Source organism: Dromiciops gliroides, chromosome 2 (assembly GCF_019393635.1).
Source record: "Dromiciops gliroides isolate mDroGli1 chromosome 2, mDroGli1.pri, whole genome shotgun sequence".
Lineage (NCBI taxonomy): Eukaryota > Metazoa > Chordata > Mammalia > Microbiotheria > Microbiotheriidae > Dromiciops > Dromiciops gliroides.
Genome location: NC_057862.1, coordinates 59,576,722 through 59,590,111, shown reverse-complemented (window position 1 = coordinate 59,590,111; position 13,390 = coordinate 59,576,722).

The window sequence follows — 13,390 nt, the reverse complement described above, 5'->3', positions numbered from 1 at the left end:
TGTATTAACAAGCAGTTGATACTAATGGACTGAAGTTTAGGAGAGAGATTAGAGCCTGAATATGTATGTGTGTATACATATACGTTTATGTATGTGTACATACACACATACCCATATATATATATATAAAATATATGTACATATATACATACATGCATACATATTCATATATATACATATACACATACAAACACACACACACACACACACACACACACACATATATATATATATGAATGAGTAATCTACATAGAAAAGATAACAGAATCCATGGGAATTGATAGGAACATGAGACATGAAGATGAAGAAAAGGACCCTGGAGAGATACATGGGAGATGTCCACAGTTATTGGAGTGGGGGGAGGAGGAAGATTATTTAGCAAAGGAAAATTAGAAGGAATAGTTGGATGAGTTTGAGAATTAATAGAAGAGAGAGTGTTCAAGAGAAAAAGAAAGTTGACAGTGTCAGAAGCTTCATAAAAGTAAAAAAAAATGGACTATGAAAAGACTTTTGAAGTTCACAATGAAGAGCATCATTAACATCATTAACCTTGGAAGGAGCAGTTTTATTTCAATAGTAGCTTAGAAGTCAGATTATAAATTACTTAGAAGTACATTGGAGGTGAGGAAATGGAGGCAGTAATTTTTCTATTAAAGGGAGAGGAGGTATCAAATGATAGTTTGAAGTTATGGCAAGATTACATGAGTGTTTTCTTTTTAGATTATTTCAGGAGGAGGTAGAACTGGAAATATTTGCAGGTATCAGGATAGGAGCCAGTGAATAAGGATACATTGCAGATGGGAGGAAAAAATAATGGTGGTAGCAAGATCCCAGAAGAGACAAGGAAGAATGGAATCAAGAGCATAGGGAAAGGGATTGAGAATTGGGAATTGAGAATGCCCACCTTCTATCAGAGACTGAACCAAAGGATGACAGGGTCCACCCCATTGAACTCTCCACCAGCATCAAGTGAAACATAAAACGGGAGACATTTGATTTCCCAGGGTTAGTTTCATGGAGAGCTTGTACTGCATTGAACCCAAATAAAAGAAGCATCCCTTATTGTTGGAGAGCTTCTCCAGATGGTCCTTTTTGTACATGAGATTATGTTGATTCTATTGAATCACGGAATTCCCAATGAGATTTATGTCACTCAAAAGAGATTAGCTTAGTCAGCCAAGGTGAAAAACAAAATGACTAAGAAATGTATGGTGCATCTCTGCCATTTGCTACCTGGGTGACCTTGGGTAAGTCCCTGGACCTGAGTCTCCTCCTCTGCATATGCAAGGACTAATCATCACAACAGTCCTGGGAAGTAAGTGCTATTAATATCATATGGCTAATGAAATGGGCTTAGAGTTTAATAGAAGGAAGAAATCAGGTTGGGCTAAGTTTTGCAAATGGTGGCATCTCAAGCTATTTGTTGCTCAGGTATATGCTCTATGAGTGATAATCTTAAAAAAAATTACTATTCCAAAAGAATAAGTACTGGCTAACTAGATGGAGATGGGAAGATACATAGCTGGGGTATGCAGGCTAGCAGTGGTATCAAATTAAAATATAAATGATCCATGTGGGTGGCATATTGACCTAGAAAACCACAAATTAACATTATCTATATTGTATTGCATTCTTGTTTATTTAGATAAACACTTCACAATTTCATTTTATTCTGGTTCTGAAGCATTTCTGCAGTTTTACAACCACAATAGGCCTACAGGCTATGAATTTGATACCTCTGAGCTAAAACATATTGCTACCAGCAGTTACTTACTCACATTAAGCAGCCAAAAGGAAATTATCAATCATATGCATAATTAGAAAGGGAGGTTTGCTAGTAATGTATTGGGAATGAAGGATAATGGATCTATAGACGAAGTGCTTCCTTGGTGCTCTCAAAATATTAAATACAAAGGCAACAGTAACAAAAGTAGACTACCTGTAGCAGCTTGGGTGGCTCCACTAGGGAGTATTGGATCTCTATCAATTCAGAGAGCACCCATACCAAGGGAATCATAGATGTGTGGAAGCATTGAAACATTTACTCTGCTGAAAACATATTGGGGAGGAGAGGGACACATGTAAAATGTGAAATGTTTTAGGCTATGAATCCCTTTGGGATGCTTCTAGCCACTGAGCACCCCAAAATCTTTAGCATCAGGCATCATATACTCAAATAAACAGAATAATGTGATTCAGAGCTGAGAAAGGACCTTGTAGATGGACCAATCCAACATCATTGTTTCATAGATAGGTAAAGTGAGTCCTCCATTAATTAAGTGATTTGCCAAACAAAGTTCACATAGAGTAAAGAGACTGAGATTCTAGAACTAGCTCAGCTACCATATCAATCAAGCACTCATTCAATTACGCCAACTTGTTCCCTTTGATCCAAGAGAAGACAACCCTGAAGCTTCCAAAGCCCACTTTTCACTGACGCTCACAATGATTCCTATCATGGAGAGAAAGGGAATTGGGCTCTGCTTCCACCCCCACTTCACACCTGGACTGCTGGGCAGAAATCCAAAACATGATGGGTCACATTAGAGAAAAAAAGATCATGAAATAAAAAGAAATAAAACAGGAACCAGAAGGCAATGTCCCCAAACCCAGAGGAACTGGGGCTGGTGTGATGCAATAGCTTCCATTTCCCTTCTCATTTGAGGAAACAGGGTGATTAAAGGGGAACCAGCTGTCTGGTGAAGCCTCTATTAACACCTGAAGCCACCTACTGTCCTCTAAAAATTGCTGAAAGCCTTAGTAATTACAAGAGGGGAGGGATCCAGTCTGAACTCACCTGGATAAGAAAGAAGGAGGGAAGGAGGGCGGGGGTGAGTCCTTTCTGGCCAAGAGTATATTCTAACACTGTTCAATACCATAGAGCCTGGAACTCTTCTTGTGACCAATGAAGGGGGCCCGGGGAAATTAAGGGAAGGGAGAGAGTGAGGGGGGAAGGAAGAGCACAGAAACAGGACTGGGGAGGTCTCAGTAGGGGCAAAGAAGATGATGGTTTGGATTCTGCAGGTCAGTCGAGATTCGAGGACTGTTTTTTGTTGTTGTTGTCATTGTTGTTAACCTTCAAACTCTTAACTTCTGTCAGTGATTTAGATGTGGAAGGGGTCATAGAGATTATCTAATCCAATTCTCTTATTTTACAGATGAAGTCACCCACATTTAAAGAGGTGACTGCCTAAATTAACCCAAATATAAGTGGAAGATACTAGATTAGAATCCAGATCTTCTGTCTCCCAAGGCAGTGATCTTTCTACTGAATCATGCTACCTAGGTGATCTAATTTTTTTCATTTTTCAGATATAGCGCAGCAAAGGAAGTGCCTAGTCCAAGGTCACAGCTGAATGGTAGCACCATTCAGTAGACTTCAGTGTTTTTACATTTTATTTTATTATTATTTGTATGTGTGTCTGTGTGTGTGTTTGGTGGGGCAATGAGGGTTAAGTGACTTGTCCAGGGTCACACAGCTAGTAATTGTCAAGTGTCTGAGGCCAGATTTGAACTCAGGTTCTCCTGAATCCAGAGCTGTTGCTTTATCCACTGTGCCACCTAGCTGCCCCCTACATTTTATTTTTTTAAATGTTTTTATTTTTAAGTAATAAACATTTTTATTTATGGTTTGGGGTTCAATTTTTATCCTTCTTTCCCTCCCTCCCCTCCCCCTTCTTTGAGGTGGCAAACAATCAGATATGGGTTATGTATGTATGATTATGCAAAACAATACCATATTGTCATTTTGTACAAGGAAACAATTTTAAAAAATGAAAGGAAGTGAAAAACAGCATGCTTCAGTCTGTTCCATCAATATCAGTTCTTTCTTTGGAGGTGGATTGTATGTTTCATCAACAGTCCTTCAGGATGGTCTTGGATCATTGTATTGTTGGATGCTTTCTTATCTCACCTGTTCCTCTCTTTACATTTATTTTCTACCACTCTAATTCAGGTCCTCTGTCTCTCACCTAATCTACTGTTATAGCTTCCTATGACCTCCAGGATTTGAATCTCTTCTCCCCATTCCCATCTTTTTACCATGCAGCTTCCAAAGTGATTTTCCCTAAGCATAGGTCAGACCAGAAATAAAATAAAATTCAATAGATCCCTGTTCCTTTCAGGATCAAAGAAATAGAAAATACTCTGTTTAGTATTTAGTATTTAAAGCTTTTTCACAATGGAGCCCTTTCCTACCCTTCCCATCTCCTTACATCCTACTTTCCTCCACATACTCTGTGATCCAGACATTCTGCCTTCTTTGTTATTCCCTCCACATGCCTCTCAATCTTCCTTTTGACTGACTCTTCCCCAGCCCGAGAGCACTCTCTTTCCTAACTGCTGGCTCTGAGCATCTCTGGCTTCCTTAAAGGTTTACACCAAGGACCAACTCCTTCAGGAAACCTGTCCTTGAGCTCCTCATGTGCTTGTACCATCCCCTCCCAAGTTACCTTCATATTGATTTTTAAATGCCAACTCATTAACTAGAATAGAAGCTTCTTGAGAATGGGGACCATATTTATTTTATTTTTGGCCTTTCTTTGTGCATCCCTGGCACTTAGTAAGGTACCTAGAATGTAGTAAATTTTTAATAATTCTTTATTGATTATCAATCAATAAGAATTTATTACAGAAAATTTCAAAGAGTTATTTCAATAATTATTTCATTCATACGCCTAGAACAGGGAACTGGCCAATGAAAGCCCAGTCCTTAGAGAATAAACAATATGTTCTGTCTGGTATCAACCCACGCCGAAGCCTATGGAACCTGCCTCTGGGCATGGAGCCTTTCTATCAGAGCATGTTCAGGTATACTGAATGTTTTCTGTCAGCTTATTGAGTGGTGAAGAAAAAAAACAACAGACAAACCTTTTAATCAGCTGCTGAGCTAGAACTGAGTATGCATGCAAAAGCAGTGCATAGATCAAAAGGTTTTCCTATTTCTGGTAAAGAGAAAGAAATGGCCAAAGCTCTGGCTGGGGAGAGAGGGGTCAGGTAGTAAAGTTCAGCTGCCTTATCTCCCCAGCCAGGCCACCATGTGCCTATGAATTCATGGAACCTCTTATTTCTTCTCTCTTGTGTCTCCTTTTTCCTGATCTTAGTTGAATGGGCATCAGATATGTTACAGACCAGGTCATGACTTTATGAACTTCCAAAATTCAGAAGCACCATTAGAATTCTATCATTTGGAGTCCAAAGCAGAGTCTGTTGGTAGATAGATGTTGTTTGTCCTTTGTTCTCGAAGAGGACCGTGACATTGGGGTAATATCATGGCTTTCAGTGAGTTGTATTTAAGTGAGGGAGGGCTGTGCAAAGTCACCAACCTCACTCCTTCAGAGCCATCTGGTTTCAGTATCAGGATATAGACCAGGACAACTGAAAATGACTTGGTATATTTGAGGAAATTGGTGTTAAGTGACTTGGCCAGGGTCACTAGTAAGTGTTTGAGGTCAAATTTGAACTCACATCCTCCCAACTTCAGAGCCAGTGCTCTATCCACTGTGCCAGTGCTCTATGTAGCTGCCCCAGTAGTTAGATATAGCATCCAAGTAAGACCTGAGGAATAACACACTTGACCTATTTCAGGAACAGCCCACTGAACTAGTAGTGGAGACATGGTGTCTTGTTTATTGCTGTTTTTTTAATTTAATTTAATTTTTTGGTGGAAGGCTGGTAATTTTGGAACCTTATTGTCATCTGAGATGAAGAGGAAACAGATATGTGTACATCTGGGGATGTGTCGATGCCTTCTGAACTTGTAAAGAAGTGACATGGTGTCCTTCAAGGGAACCAGTGACTCTATGACATACTAGGAAGTGAACTAACTTTTCTAAAGATGGATCATCCCCCAAATCATGGCATAAATCCAACCTGTCCTAGTACCAAGACCAGATCTATCTCATGGAAGGAGTTTGTCCCCCTTGTGAAGATAATATTCACACTAATGAACTCTCTGATCCATCAAAGCAATGACTGCTACTGTTTAAGTAAATGTTTGCTGAAAAAAACGATAAAGAATAAAGTAAGGAGAACAAATTTGGTCCAGCAGCCAAATAGAAGGCCTTCCATTATTTATAAGCCAAAAGGAAATAGTCAAAGGAAACACACATTTTTTCTGAAATTAAATTAAATATATTTTATTATATTAAATTTATTATATTAAATCTATTTTATTATGTTAAATGCATTTTATTAAAAATCAAATATATTTTAAATTAAATATATTTAAACTTGGAGTGGGAGTGCTGCGTAATGGACAAAGACTTCTCCTGAAAAGCCAGTAAGAATTAGGTTCAAGGACTACTTTTGACATACTAGCTGTGACTCTAGTTATGACATCTCTGTGGCCCCTCCATTCCATACTATCACACACTTCTTGAAGTGAACTCAACAGACCTCCACATGGATTAATACCAGAGACAGCATCTTGATCATGCTCTGAGGATTGGGTCCTCCTCATCCCTCATGGCTAGTCTCTCATTATACTTCTATGGATCTGGGAGTGGACTGATGTAGGCAGGAGGCCCATGCTCCAGTCCTTAACAGAATTATGGGACTCAGAGAGACTTTTTAAAACAATAAATGAATCAAATAGAGCAGTACCACCTAAATCAACAGGCTTTTTATTACCTCATGCAGAGAAGAGAGACTCAGGGCCTAAAGCAAAGCACCCTGAACACAATGAGGGATGCAATGAGGCGGGCAATGAAGGAAGGAGACTACCAGGTCTTTTGCTGGGATCCCACAGTCTTGATTTTCAGGCCACTGGGAGAGAAAGGACTATGTGTGTTTGTGTGTGTGTGAAGGGGAGTTTGTAGAGGGAGTGGGGTGGGGTAATGTTAGTGTTAGCAATGATCCTTTAAAGAGAGTCCAACCTCACACCACAGGACATCTTAGAATCACCTTTGCATTAAGTCAACTCCCTGAGGTAGCTCAAGGTCACAGATTTATGGGGAAGGTTGTGGTAAATGTGGTTAGTTCTCTTCTTTCTTTTCTTCTTCTTGTTCTTCTTCTTTTTTTTTTTTTGGTGGGGCAATGAGGGTTAAGTGACTTGCCCAGGTCACACAGCTAGTAAGTGTTGAGTGTCTGATTCTGGATTTGAACTCAGGTCCTCCTGAATGCAGGGTTGGTGCTTTATCCACTGAGCCACCCAGCTGTCCCCAAGTCTGGTTAGTTCTCTATGTCATAGGTAGGGAAATGCTAGGTATCATTTTGCATGGAGTAGAGCTGAATCAAAGAGAGGGATATGGAAGTGTCCAGAAAAGGAGAGGAAGATGGGATTTTAGTCAGGAAGAGAAACAATACTCAGTATCAAGGGCAATAGCTGCCTATTACAATCTTCTCAGACACCCTCAAAGAGACCCAGAGTCCAGAGGGGTTTTTTTTTGTATTATAGCATCTCATTCAAAATATATCCAAACTTCCTCATGTTCTGTGATTCATTTTCATGTCCTCCCATAAATGTTCCATGTAGGATCTGCCCAATGTTCTGAAAGCCTCACATTAGTGGATATCAGTGTAGAACTTGGAATGTCCAACTATAACCCCTTATTTTGGCCTCGTTCACCATGGAGTCATCAGATGTACTTTTATTAATTTATGTTTTTTGTAGTCAGCAAATAGTTTTTTTGGGTCACATTAACACTCACCACCTTCCATTCTACCATTCACTACTCACCTTTGGGGTATCTTGGAAACTGATCCCTTACTGCCTTAAATATTCTAGCCTTTCAAATTCAACTCTCTTCTTTGCATATGTACCTAGGTCCAAATAGTAGTAATAAGTAGGAAACTCTTTTTTGTCTTTTTAAAAAATTATCTTTATATCATTTCCCCCTCAATTAAATGTAAACAAACAAAATTTTAACTTTTAAAAAAAGTTTTAAGTCACAAATTCTCTTCCTCCCCACCTCCTTAAGAAGGCAAGCAATTTGACATATATTATATATGTGCAGTCATGCAAAACATTTCCATTATTAGCCATGCTGCAAAAGAAAATGCAGAGAAAAAGAAAGAAGGAAAGGAAGAAAGGAAAGAAAAGAAAAGGAAAATTTTTAAAAGTACGCTTTGATTCAGCATGCACATCATTTTTTTACATTTCTTAACTACATTTTTTACATTTCATGGAAAGGGTTAAAAGCAGGTAGGTATTCTGCATCTACAAATGGACCAGGTAAGAGTGTCAGGTAATGCCAAAGAAGGGAATTAATCAGAATAGATTGTTGTGGCCCAGAAGTCAGTACCCAAATTGCCTATATTTTCTCCAGGTGTTTCTATCCAGTTTGGGCTCATATTTACTCCAATTATTTCCATGATCCCTCCTGCTCTTTTCCTCTCTGAGTCTTATAACCAACCTACACTAATCATATAATCACATAACAGTGTTTAAAAAAAAGGAGATGGGAGCAATTCAATGTTTAAATATGAGGGTAAATCCCAAGGAGGGATATGAAATAACATTCTTAACCCCATGGATGAAACCATGCCTCCTGATATACGTGGAGACAGAAGGTTGTAAGTCCAGATGACAGGCCTTGGCCTTGGGCAGCTCTCAACAGCCCATCTCCCAGTCTAGAGAAACAATCTTAGGTCAAGTGTTTCACAAAGAGAAAGTGTGTAAGAAGTGCTTTATCAGCACAGGAAAGCAGAAATGGTGGCTTGACAGCTTGCCCAGTATGTAACCATGATTATTGTCTCTTATCATTGGACCAGTGAGTACACAGGAAAGGAAGGAAGAAAGAAAGGATGGAAGGAAAGAAGGGAGAGAGGGAGAAAGTAATGGAGGGAAGAAGGAACGAAGAAAGGAAGGAAATAAAGAAAGGGAAGGAGGAAAGTAGGAAGAAAAGGTGTGAGAGAGGAAAAAAGGATGGAAAGGAAGGATGGAAGGGAAGAAGGGACAGAGGGAGAAAGGAATGGAGGGAGGAAGGAAGGAAGAAAAGGAAGAAAGGGAAGAAGGAAGGAGGAAGGTAGGAAGGAAAGGTGGGAGAGAGGGAGGGAGGGAGGAAGGAAAGGAAGAAGAGACAGAGGGAGAGAGAGATAAAGGAGAAAGGGACAGGGGAAGGAAGAGAGGGAAGGAGAGATGAAGGAAGGGAGAAAGGAAGGAAAAAAGGAAGGGAGGAAAAATTATTAAGTATCTACTATGTGCCAAGAACTGCTCAGTGCATTAAGAATAATATCACAGGGGCGGCTAGGTGGCGCAGTGGATAGAGCACTGGCCCTGGAGTCAGGAGTACCTGGGTTCAAATCCGGCCTCAGACACTTAACACTTGCTAGCTGTGTGACCCTGGGCAAGTCACTTAACCCCAATTGCCTCACTAAAAAACAAAAAAACAACAACAACAAAAAAGAATAATATCACAGGGGCAGCTAGGTGTCACAGTGGATAAAGCACCAGCTCTGGATTCAGGAAGACCTAAGTTCAAATTCAGCCTCAGACACTTGACACTTATTAGCTGTGTGACCCTGGGCAAGTCACAACCCTCATTGCCCTGCCAACTCCCTCCCAAAAATTATATCACATTTGATCCCCATAAAAATCCTGGCAGGTAAGTGCAATTATTATCTTCATTTTACAGTTGAAGAAAATGAGGCAAGCAGAAGTTTAAGAACTTGCCCACAAGCAGACAGCCAGATTTAAAATCCGGACTCTCTACCCCCTGGACCACCCAGATACTACTTATTCCCAGCACTGAAGGGACAAAGTTTCCTGGGGCTGCTAGTAGGTATTAAGAGTAGCATTTGAAGTTCAGCATGGGCAGGAGTCGGGGAGGTGACTTCAATGTCTGCCAACCTTGGCAGAATGGGGTTTGCTATGGGAACAGTCCTTTATCTTTGTGGCCAGTTCCTTCTACTACTTCTTTTCATACCCCCACCTTTGGGCCTCTCAGCTCTCTGTCTTCTTTTGGAGGTTATATCTGCACAGATAGAATCTTTCTGATGATGTAGAGATGCTTCAGAGCCATAATATGTTTCTGGGATCCTACTCAGTGAATGACTCTCTAAGCCTTAGGGCCTTGTGGAAGGGGGTGTAGTCTAGAAAAAACAGATCCCTTGCCTATCTCAACATGGATCCTGTAAGAGATTTATGGTAACTGGTCCAAGACTAAACCATCTGGGATTGTTCCAGTGGAAAAAATCATAGCCCAACTGGTTTTCAGAAAATGTTTCATTTTGTCCTTGGTCTACCCATACCATGGATTCAGAGAGACCACGGGTGTTACACAAGATATCCAGTTCCTTGCACCATGCACAATGCTGATTGATTTGGAAACTTCCTAGAACCCTTGAGTCCCTTGATGTCAAAAGATGATATTTGAGCTGCCTCATAATTGAATCATTTTGTCCTTTCTCAGACTAAAGTATGCATCAGCTTTCAGGAACCCTGTTTCTCCCCTTTATTTTCTCAAGTCCTGGAAGTCTTCCTTCATCCCGAGGAGGCTTTCCAGAGATGCTGGGGCTAGGTGTGGGTGGCATTCTTGAGACTGAGATGGTGCCATTTGACAAATGATACAGTGCAATCCTGACAAAATAAGTGTGTATGTTCATTAGCCCTCACTTACTCTCTGCCAGTTCAAATGCTCACACTCTGGGGAATGGCTTCAATCCACACTGACATCTGAATTACAGTCAAGCATGAGATGCTGGGCTCGGGCTGTGAAAGGGAATGTACTCAGAGGAAATGATAAACAGACGACAGAACACAAGCAGGCTGGAGAAGTTGGTGGCAACACCAGCCAATGGATGGATACAGAGGAGAGACTTGGGGCTCCCTCCTCTCCCCTCAGGCAAGGCTGCTTTGTGTTCTCATGGTAGGATCCAGAAAAGACCAGTTCCTGCATAATAAAACCATCTGCAAGATACTGCACCAATCCTCCCTCAGCTCCTCATATGGTCCTGGCTTCAGAGCCACATAAAGGGGGCCATTTCACAGAAAACAGAATCAGAATCTGAAGGATAATTGCCCCCTCCTTTAACTCTTTTGCTCCTCCCCCCATTTGAAATTGAGCTTCATTTCAGTCATGTTGGTCTAGCATGGAAAGGTAAATGTCTTTAAATCCCCAAATTGGATTTTGGGAAGTAGGAGAGGTGGAGGGATGAATCTTTCAGCTAACACACTCAGAATACCCAGCTTCCTTTTCACCTCTAACATTTTCATGCAACAAAAATACTATGGTATGTAGTTGGGATGCAAGGAAATAAGCTGGCCAGCTGTGCAAACATCTGGAAGTGATAAGAACTAAGAGAAATTGGTGTCTGGATGAAAAAAACAACAACAAGGGACTGCAGATTCGTGCACCTTACCAAGGAGAACTAAACTCGGCTCAAGCAGTTAATACATTCTACATTCTGTTGAGGGACCTATCACTTTTCCCTGGGAGGTTAAGGAAACACAGAAGAAGCACTAGTTCCCTGGACATTAAGCTGGGACAATAGTTGTAGAACAGTGTGTTGGTAACTAAATGCCACTACCCATGTCTCTCTCCTCCCTCCTAAGACTTGTCAATGCTTGGTCAGGGATGTAGAGAGTGGCTTGGGAATTGGTGGTATTATTGGCATGGAAACTCAACTTGGAAATAAGTCAATGATTCTTTCTTATGCAAACCCATGAGCACGGAAAGAATGTTTACAGTCTTTTTTTATGAGAAAAAAAAGCCAGAGAAAAAAGCATATATATGATCTACATAGTATGACAGATGTCAGCTAGATTGATGTGTGGTTTAGGAATACCCTTCTAATGACATGTTAGCAGCAGTTGGAAACAACTTGTCAGATTAATAGCAAACCTACTTTTTTTTTCTCCTCTCCCCCCAAGCTTGAGGGAAAAAGTATCACTGTATGCATCCTTTCTTGTTCTCCTGGGATGGAAGGCAGTTTTCCAAATAAAATAAACAGCAATCCCTTCCCCTTCTCTGGAGTTTTTTAAAGTCATAAAAGTGGTATTTGGTCAGCAAAACTAAGGAACAAAGAACCTTTCAAGGAAGGACCTAAATGGGAATCTGCAAGGAGATGATTCAACAATAAGCATTTATTATGCACTTGTTATATGTCACATACTTTTATTTTTTATTATTTTTTTTGAAGGGAAATGAAGGTTAAGTGACTTTCCCAGGGTCACACAGCTAGTAAGTCTCAAGCATCTGAGGCAGGATTTGAACTCAGGTCCTCCTGAATCCAGGGCTAGTGCTTTATCCCCTGCACCACCTAGCTGCCCCATCACATACTTTTAAATGCAGAGCATACAAAGATAGACAAGAACACAGGAAAGGTCCCGGGCCTTGAGGAGCTTACATATATAAATGCAGGAAACCTATGCAAATAAATGGGTACATGTGTCATAGAAAGAGTAGAAAGAAGGTAACCTTAGGAGGGAGAGCATAAGTGATATTCAGAAGGTAACATTTGAGCTGAGTCATGATCAAAACTGGCCTTATCAAGAGACAGAGGTGTGGAGGGAGAGCATTCCAGCCAGGGGACGCAGCCAAGACAAAGGTATGGAGGAGGGAGATGGAGTCTTGTGTAATGAGACCATCCATGCTCTGATCAGGGACACTTCAACCTACATTACTCTTTTTCATGTGTGCAAAGGAAACTTGTTGAGCATTCATGGATGGGGGGAAAAGATGTCTAGCAACCAAGATTAATGAGTTACTCCCTTTATGAGCTAATCATTCTAAACTTGAGTCCACTTTTCCCTAAGCTCTGTATGAACTTATGGGAGTGGAACTGGAGTTCTAAAGCCCATTGGAATAGGACTCTCTCCTCATTGGTGGAGATAATACCACACCTGTTGAGAGGTGGGCACAGTTGATGAAAAATAGAGAGGAGAGATCTGGTCTTTTGCTTCTCTTCTTGATCTTTAGGGTCTTCAGGTGTTTCTGGCTTTCAGCTTCAAGAGAGGAGATGGATGATGGCCAATCCCACTTCAGGTTACTGAAGGAAGGAAAAGACTCTGGGAAGAAGCTATTGTGAAAGGAGCTGGAAGCCTTCACCATGTCTTTTTTTCCAGCTTGCTACACTAGACACTTAGAGGAATTTCCCTTTGGGTGAGATCTGAGATTTTCTTTCTCTTTTTTTGTGATGAGTTAGCTCCCTTTCAATGGGAGAACTTCTTTATTTGGTATAATATAGTATATATGCTTCTATGCATACTTTCTCAGAGTTCGGTTTTGCTATTTACTTGGATAAATGAGTTTCTTTGTTAGTAATATGAGTTCCTTGTGGAACTGGCATAGGGTGGGAAGGGAGTCAAGTCTTGGATATAAAGCTTGGGGTCTTTCTTTTCCAATCAAGGAATAGGAATTTAGCTTGAACCTGAAAATTACATCTTTGAGACTATTATTTAAGAGATCACATAGATATCATTATAGTCCAATAACCACTCCAAAGGGAA